This window comes from Oratosquilla oratoria, chromosome 16, assembly GCF_046742065.1.
Source record: "Oratosquilla oratoria isolate Oo_2021 chromosome 16, ASM4674206v1, whole genome shotgun sequence".
NCBI lineage: Eukaryota > Metazoa > Arthropoda > Malacostraca > Stomatopoda > Squillidae > Oratosquilla > Oratosquilla oratoria.
In genome coordinates this window covers 50,175,054-50,184,209 of record NC_134792.1, presented here as the reverse complement: position 1 = coordinate 50,184,209, position 9,156 = coordinate 50,175,054, and positions in this window count along the sequence as shown.

Here is a 9,156-nt window from a genome sequence, read left to right as displayed (position 1 = left end):
ATCGACAGCTATTTACATACCGGAAGAGAGCTCAGAGCTCATATATGACCGATCTATGGGTAATGCTGTGACCTTACACGTATACACACACCCAACTCCCCGCCCACGAGAGTTGGAGTAACGACTCGCAGCGCAGCGATACTGAAATTATTTCAGCCTTGGGCGGGATTCGAACCCGGACCTCCGTAGTGGCAGCCGGGAACTCTACTAACCATGCCATCGAGTCGTGTGTGTGTGTGTGTGTTTGTGTGTGTGTTTGTGTGTATATGCATGTATTTATGTATATTTACGTACATAAATATTCATGTTTGCATATATATTACAATAAATTGAACTAATACCACTTAAGCTGAAAATATATCCATTAGAGACAAAATAAAATATTCAATGCAAAATTTTGCCCCGAAGCAAGCAAGGTTAAACAATAATTCACTTCTATAACGAAAAGTAAATAAACTTTTAACTAAGGATGTTAGCTGAATTGTAATTCAATTATTCAAGACTCTGGAAGAACAAAGTTCCAATGGAATCCTATATTCCCATTTCCTGTTTTTGTTTGCTCGTACATAAACTGTCATATAAAACTCACCATCACTTCTCACATAATATCTAAACCGTGTTTTATCTATATTTATTATACTCGAGCATTCATATATCAATTCACAGGAGCGGATATTTACAATAAGTGTGTGTTTAATAATGCTACGTTGATAGATACTTTTGTATATTTTTTCTTCAAATTTTGTAGCTTATAATTCACACGCACAACTCCATTATTTCAGTGGCATATAATATGAGAACTTGAAGTTTTGTGTTCTATTAGACTTTAGTTTTATAAGCAAATAAGCAAAGGATATATCGCTCCAGCAGTGGAATCACATACGTTTACCTTGTATTAACAAAGTTATCACTCCTACACGATAATTCCTTCATGACCTATTACCTGTCACGGAAGCAGCCAAATCTCGGTAATACGTCTCCCTATCTCTTGCGTTTGGCCTTGCGGATCTCAAATTCAATTAAAGTTTGCGTCTCGAGTATAACTTTATTTGCTTGGCGCTGCCCTGAATGTCTGTGAAAGCATGATAGTTATCTATGTAATTCTAACTTGGCCATGTAAACTCTCTCAGAGAGGGTAAATAGACCCTTGATAGAAGCTTCCACTTTGCAAGTAAAGGTCGGCCGAGAGAGAGCAAATGTTATTTCGCTGCAGCCTGTCAACCCTGAAAGGCATCGTAATACCTATTAAACCTGACATCAACCAAGGCTTGTTGAGACGTAAGTGTTTTCCATATATAAAGAAAGAAATTCAAACCTGCTTTTTCGTCGTATTTCTATCTCCGGGCGTTTGCGTAATCCACTTCCGCCATTGCGTGGAATACAGTATTTTCTTCAAGAGGGAACGCCAATTGAGGTCTTCTGAAAGGATTACGCACGAGTGGTATATGAACATAAACGTGGCGTGAGCGAAATTTATCCATCATCGGTTTCTGTAATCTTAGCTACACATCTCATTCTCCATCATATCTGTTTTACTTTATCTTTGATTTATGATTTTTTTGAAGAACATTTGCTTTTTTATTTTCTGTTTAGTTCTTTCAGGTAATAATAACTGTAGGATCTTAACGTTTCGTAGCGGAAAAGTTTCTTTAATTTTTTTTTTTTATTAAGTTGGGTAATGTTTTTGCAATACATACATCACAAATTCTCCCTTTTCCACATAGCCTGCATGTGTTCATTTAACTTCATATGTACCTTATTATATAATACTCAAAACATCTTTTTATCTCAAATCCACCTAAAATTTTATTTATATATATATATATATATATATATACATATATATATATATATATATATATATATATATATACATATAAATATATATATATGTATATACATATATATACATATAATTACAGCAATGGTCTGAAAAGTGGCTAATGAAATTTAACACAAGTAAATGCAAGGTAATGCACATAGGTAAAAATAACAGTAAGTACGATTACAAGTTATTTGGAAATTCGTTAATAAAAGTGGATAGTGAAAAAGATCTCGGCGTAATTATCAGTAACGACCTCAAATCATCCAAGCAGTGTATTTCAGCCTCTGAGAAAGCAAATAAGATTCTGGGATTGATTGCGCGATCTTTTGATTTCAAAAGTCCATCACTCATTAACAAGCTATATAAATCGTTAGTTCGTCCACATTTGGAATATGCTGTTTCCGGGTCACCGAATCTCATTAAAGACATTGACAGACCGGAAAAAGTACAACGGCGAGCCACAAAACTGATTCCAAATATCAAAAATAAATCATACGAAAATCGACTTAAGCACATGAATCTGTTTTCCCTAAAAAAGCGTAGACTCAGAGGTGACTTGATACAGGTCTTTAAGATTTTAAAGGGAATTGACAACATCAAAAGTGACCAAATTTTCACATTGAATGAGAATCAGACAAGAAACAATGGTCTCAAACTGTCCGGAAATAGATTCAATTTGGAAGTAGGTAGAAACAACTTTGCCAACCGTGTAGTTAATAAATGGAATAAACTTCCTGCACAGGTAGTGCAATGTAGTTCAGTTCGAAGCTTTAAGAATCATTTAGATAAATACCTAAGTAAGATGCTGTAATGATTATAATTTATATTATATTATTTGTTTTTGTTTTGTTATAATTTGTCTGTCTGATTTTCATTTATTATTAGTTATATGTAAATTTATTATCATTTACTATTTACCTGTTTGTTTGTTATTCAACTATACCTATGCATTTATTTATGTATTTTATTTGTTATTTACATTATTATAGTTTTAATTTATTATTAATATGATTTTTTTTTTTTTTTTTTTTTTCCATCCGACCTAGATATGGATCAAAAGGTCTCCTGTCGGCATGCTCCGCCTTTGTAATCCTTTGTATATATATATATATATATATATATATATATATATATATATATATATATACACACGCACTTATATATGCATATGTATATGTGCATATACTGTTTAGACATTCTGACAATTTGAAGTGTTTTGATGAAATACTGGAGTCTTAATCCGATTTTCATGTTTGTCTAGTTTTGCTACGAGCTTTCTCAAAAGTTTATATAGAAACTAGTCAAGAATAAACACGGATTAAGACCCCAACCTTTCCTGTTCCAACCCACTGCATGTACATACACACACAAACACACACATGTATATATATATATATATAGCCAAGTAGTATATTTTCTTGTAGGCAGACAAGTTTGAAGGGTGTTGAAAATTCACTTATGAAAAATTTTCTTGCGTGTATTTTTTGTGAGACGCACAGTCAACTTCCTTTGTTCTGTAAGTTTGCCAAACAAATCTTTTATTGTCATTTTGGGCTGTCTGGTTCCATCTTCATGGGTGAAATGCTGTGTTTTGTTGTGTTTCATGTTTGTATACAGGATGTGCGGCTCCTAGAGATTGCATGATAGGTGAGGTCGTCGTTGATTGGCTGATGTCGACCAATTAGCGAGCTCTTCTAGTGAGCAATGCGGTGGAGTTCACTTGTCTTCTTACTGCTAGTTCTTTCCTTAATGGCAAGGGTTAAAGGTCCTCTACTTGAATGTTTATGTTTGGCTCTTTTGTCTGAATGTGGAGGGCTTCTATGAATAGCAACCTACGGGGATCTTGCTCTCTGTCTATCATGGTTGTTTTTCGGTGTACTGGGATTTATATCTCATTACACCACCTTACACATCAAACCATTAAAAGAAAAGACCTAGATGAAACACTACCATAACAGATATACAAATATATGTATACGTGATGAGCCTTAGATATACCTTTCATATACAAAATTCCACGAAAGTCTTTATTAGCTTCCCTGGAGAAATATGTGCGAATCGGTAAGATATCTCGGCATTTAGGCGTTAAGGCAATAGTGGCGTTTGAAACGTCTTAAATTTAAATCTGACTTTTATTACGAAGATTACCTAAGATGCATTACGCTATTATGTTTCTTTCCTTGTTTCTCTCTCCTTCCTTCCCACCCCTAATTTCTTTCTTCTTTAAATCCGTCTCACCCTCCTTCCACTTTCTAATTGTCTCTCTCTCACTTCCTCCCCTCTCCCCCTATACAACCTTTCTCTCGTCTGTTTCCTTTTTCTCATATAATGATGCCATATAATAAACTCAATCTAATTTTTCCTCGGCTTTTTGTTACCGTATACGAGGTTCCTCTCTGATCCCCATTTGGCAATCCTCATTCCCCGTTCGACGACGCTCTTCCATCGGCTTCTCCTCCACCTCTTAACCTCATCTTTCTCTCAGCTTAAACCACTTTTATTTCTCTTCTTCTCGATCTTTTTCTCTCCCGTTCATTCTCTCCACCTGATCCGTCTGTTTAACCCTGTATTCTCTCCCTCACCATTTCCAGTCCTTGCTCTCTGCTCTTGTGGGCAAACTGATTGCATCAACTCTCCTTTCCTCCCTCCTTACTTCCCATTCCTCTGAAAAGATTTTTTTTTTCTTCAATCGTCCTCCAGATTTTTCCTCCGCCTCTTACCCTCTTTCTTAATTTCATTCCTTTTGGACTCTATTCTTTCTCCAGCCTCTTTCTTTGATTCTGATTGCTCTCCTGACCTCTTCCTTCTCTCTCTTTTTCTTCCCATTCCAACCGTTCTCCCATTCTTAGTCTCACTCTTAAATTTCATATCTTTCCAAAGATTAAATTTAGAAAGAGAGACTTGGTAGTATGACTCCGTTTAATTCATTTGCAATTCCATTACATCAAATAAATAATCAAATTTATAATAATGTATTTGTGGGGCTATAAATATTCAATTTGATTTTTTATTACCTACCTGATTTTATTTTTCCTGCATCTAAGCAATTTTATTCAGCTGCGGGAAATGCCAATAAACCAAAGGATTAACTTCTAATAGACTGAAACAATCTATTTCTTTTATTATTATTATTATTTTTTTAGTTACAAAAGAATGACCCACCTGTTCCTCTGTCAAGTCACGAGGGCGAAACCACAAAAGCCGCTGTTTAGAATTCGAAATTATAATTACACAAAGTTACTTTCACTAAACATGTTATTACTATTCTTTTACACCCTCACTAGGAAGTAATTAGTGCATCCGTAAGATTTAAGTTCTGTGTACCCAAAGTTCCGTTTCATAATTTGCTTCCAAGAATATATCTGAACACTTTCATTTCTATTCCCTTGTATAAAACGATAATATGTTTTAATAACAAAAAATCAAGTAAGATTGCTGTACAGTGTAATTCTTTCATTTTATTACAACTATACTAAAGAAATAAAGAAATGTTATCGGAATGTTTCCATTTCTTGTTTCTCAGTGTGCTGGTAGCCAGCTATATAGAAATATTGACAATAATCGTATAATTAATTATAACAATATTAACGGCTATAAGAGAAAGTGAAAACGGCAATTTGAAAAGTTTATGATTATGAAGAAGGAACCCCTCATGCAATTTTTATTTTTCCTTTTTGAAGCTTGTTTCCACTGTTGTCAACCACTCAATCTTCTCTCTCTGGAATTGAGGGAATCAGAGTGAGATCTTTCATCATAATATGCCTTTTCCAAGAAGTTCTTGCATTCGCGAGGCAGGGCACAGCATAATCTTCTTAAGGCCGATGGACGCATCTACTTTAGGCACATTTTTTTTTCCATTGTACCAAACTTCGCTTTCAGGGAAACAGTTCATTTGTGTTTTGCTCACTGGTCTTATGGAGTCACGAGGTTTGACTCGCCTTCGAATTATCGTCCAGTTAACGGAAATGGTGACGTGAAATGGTGGTCCATTTCGTGGATATGTTTTCCTCGTCCATTGATGGAAAAGGCTTCGTAAAATGAGGACTTTAAGATTTAAAGACATTGGAAGAAAAACAAAGAAAAAATAAGTTCCTTCCCTCTTTATACTATAGTGAATACGACGGTGAGTGGATGAGGCAGTTTCAAGTATAAAATTCACTAAAAATTGTGAAATGTGTGGCAAAATAAAAATTTGATTTAATGAAAATAAGATACATTTTCAAGACGTCTTCCACTTCATGTTCAAGATAAGAACGCAAATCCATTTTTATACAGGAATTATGTGCTATGTCACTATAATTTATAATACGAGTATATCTGAAATAGGTAAATTATTAAAAAAAAATTGTCTGCATTTTTAGTCTACTCTAGTCTATTTGCAATTTGTATTTCAACAACAGTATTGATTTGTATTTATTGATATTTGCATTTCTATTATCTTTATTAGTACATATAACATGTATGATAATTTCCAACACGCTTTCAAACACATATCGTCCATACTAGTTTATTCTAATAGTAATGTATTTTTTTAATATTAACCTATATCTATCTATATACCAGAGATTTTCCCTCTTATACGAGAGGTAGCCAAATCAAAGGCACGCACCCACTCCCATCAATTTCACTCCAATCTACCACTCTTGTTTCCCTCTGAACTTAGCTCCTCTTGGATGAGGGGTCACCCGTGTCTCCTGCCCACTGTCCGGGACAGAAGCAATGCAGCAAGAAACAGCACATTTATAGAAGGGTCGCTTCATTCACACGGCGACCTTCCTCCCTCCCCGTCCCCTTATGCTGAAAATTTAAAAGATGGGGAGAAATCTCGTCGGGCTGCATCAATAAATAAAGAAAAAATAAAATAAGAATAAATAAATAAATAAATAAATTTATACACAACCATTGTCCACTCATTCCTATCCTTACCTTTTCCTTCCTTGCTCAACAGACATTCCCCTCTTGCCCAAAGCTCCTTTCATCCCATCCATCCACCTCATCCTCGGTCGTCCCCTCAAATTCACTCTATCAAACTCTGCCTTTCTGCCTTCCACATCTCTTTTGCTAATCTTTCTTCGTTTATTCTTTCTATGTGTCCAAACCATTCTAATAATCTTTCATCGGTCCTATATGCTATCTTCTTTTCCACCTCCACTCTTTTCGCCTCCTCATTTCTCATTCTATTCAACCTTGTAATCCGTACCTTACTTCTCAGACACTTCATCTCAAACACATTTAAACCTCTCCTTTCTGCCTCTCTTAAGTCCCAAGTCTCCGCCCCAGACAGTGCCGTAGGAAAAACATTCCTTCATATAATCTTTTTGCATTCATTCCCAGATGTATATTTTTCATGACACTTTTCAATCCCTGAAGAATTTTACTTGCTCCTCTCATTCTACAGGTTACCTCCACCTCAAACTTCCATTTCATGCCACGTACGACCCCATTTATCTAAAACTTTCCAGTTCCTCCAGACTCTCTCCTATAAGACTTAATTCCATCTCGATGTAATCCTCTCCCTTTGTACATCTCATCACCTCGCCTTTACCCACATTTACCTTCAACTTTCTCATATCGTATACATTCCCAAACTCCGTCACTAATCCCCTTAATCCCTTCTCTGGCCCTGCCACAAGCGCAGTGTCGTCAGCAAACAACAACTGGCTCACTTCCCACTTTTCTCCATTTTCTTTAACCATCTCCAGCCCACTACCCATTATCCTAGAATTTACCTTCCCCATTCTTGCACACATTGGACAACTATGGTGACATGACACAACCCTGACGCACCCACACCTTTACTTCATACCACTCGCTCTTTTCAGTTCCAATTCTAATATAGGCTCGACTACCATCGTAAAAACTCTTCTCTACCCTTAACAGTTTTCCCCTAATCCCATAGATCTGCAATATCTGCCACAATACTTTCCTGTCTACCCTTCCCTAAACCCATAAAGCCCACCAAAAAACATCCTTATCTTTTGCAAAGCCTTTTCAAAAATCTGCCTAGAAAAATAATAATAAATAGTAAATAAAATAAATAAATATATCAATTGAATAAAACAAAATAAAAACATATTAAATAGATAAATAATTAAATAAAAATCAGTCCACGCATCCTGTACCTTTTCTATACCCACACTGCTCCTCACCAATTACTCCCTCTGTTCCTCTCCTAATCCTCTCAATTAAGACCTTTCCATAAGCTTTTCCAACTACATTCAACAAAAATATCCCTCTAAAACTACTACAGTCACATTCATCCCCTTTTCCTTTGTAAAGCGGAACTATACAAGTACTCCTCCAGTCCTCAGGAAGATGAAGACGAAGAAGAAAAAGAAGAGGATGGAGAAGAGGAAGAAGAAGAAGAAAAAGAAGAAAAAGAAGAGGAAGGCAATGACGACGGAAAAGAAAAAGAAAGACAGAAAAAAGAGGTAAGTCCTTAGGAAAACGAGAGGCAAGGAGACGTAATTCAAGGGCAAAGGATGGAGGCAGGTTTTCGGGGGCCAGTGGTGATTTGTTAGTCAGGTTTAAACCACAAATCAGTAAAAGATGGAGGGATTATGAAAAGTCATTCCAAGCGTCACACTGTCGGAGATATGAGGATTTCATGACTACAACTTCAGGCATTATTCATTGCCTCATGCTAATGCCATAACTCGCCTGAATATTTCACGTCAGTTTTGAGAGGGCGAAAACGAATATTCTCGACAAATGAGCAGAGTGTGAAATTCATTGACAGTATAGACCTAATACCAGCTTCTGATTTGAACGAGTTGCTAATATCCAGGTTAGTTTGAAAGTTTACTTTCAAATTAAAATATTAGTCTCTCTTTTACCACTTGGACAAGTGCCTTGGATTCTAAAGGCTTTGTCTACATCACCTATTTTCTCTCAAATGTATGTGTGTGTGTTTGTGTGTGTGCATTTACCTAATTGTTGTTTACAGGAAAACAACGCTCGTTGGGTCCCGTCTTCTGTTCTCTATTCCTTTTTATCATACCTAGCTTCAAATTCGTGTACAGTTCCAACTTAATCTACATCTTTGATTTCCATTTATAATTTTTAGATTTAAACTTACGTAATGTTTGAGCTTGGACAATACAAACTTCTAAGGTCTTCCACGTATTTACACATCTATAAAGAAAACTCTATTTCATCACATCCTATAGACACCTGGTCTTTCTTAATTTGTTCCCATGACCTCTTAAAGCCCTCCAATTTTAAATCAGATCTCTTCTCTCAGTGTAATTTATCCCCTTAATCTGATAATTTTTATGACAGTCGCATGCAGGATTCGAACCCACTGCTTTCGGCCACCCGTAAGATCACCT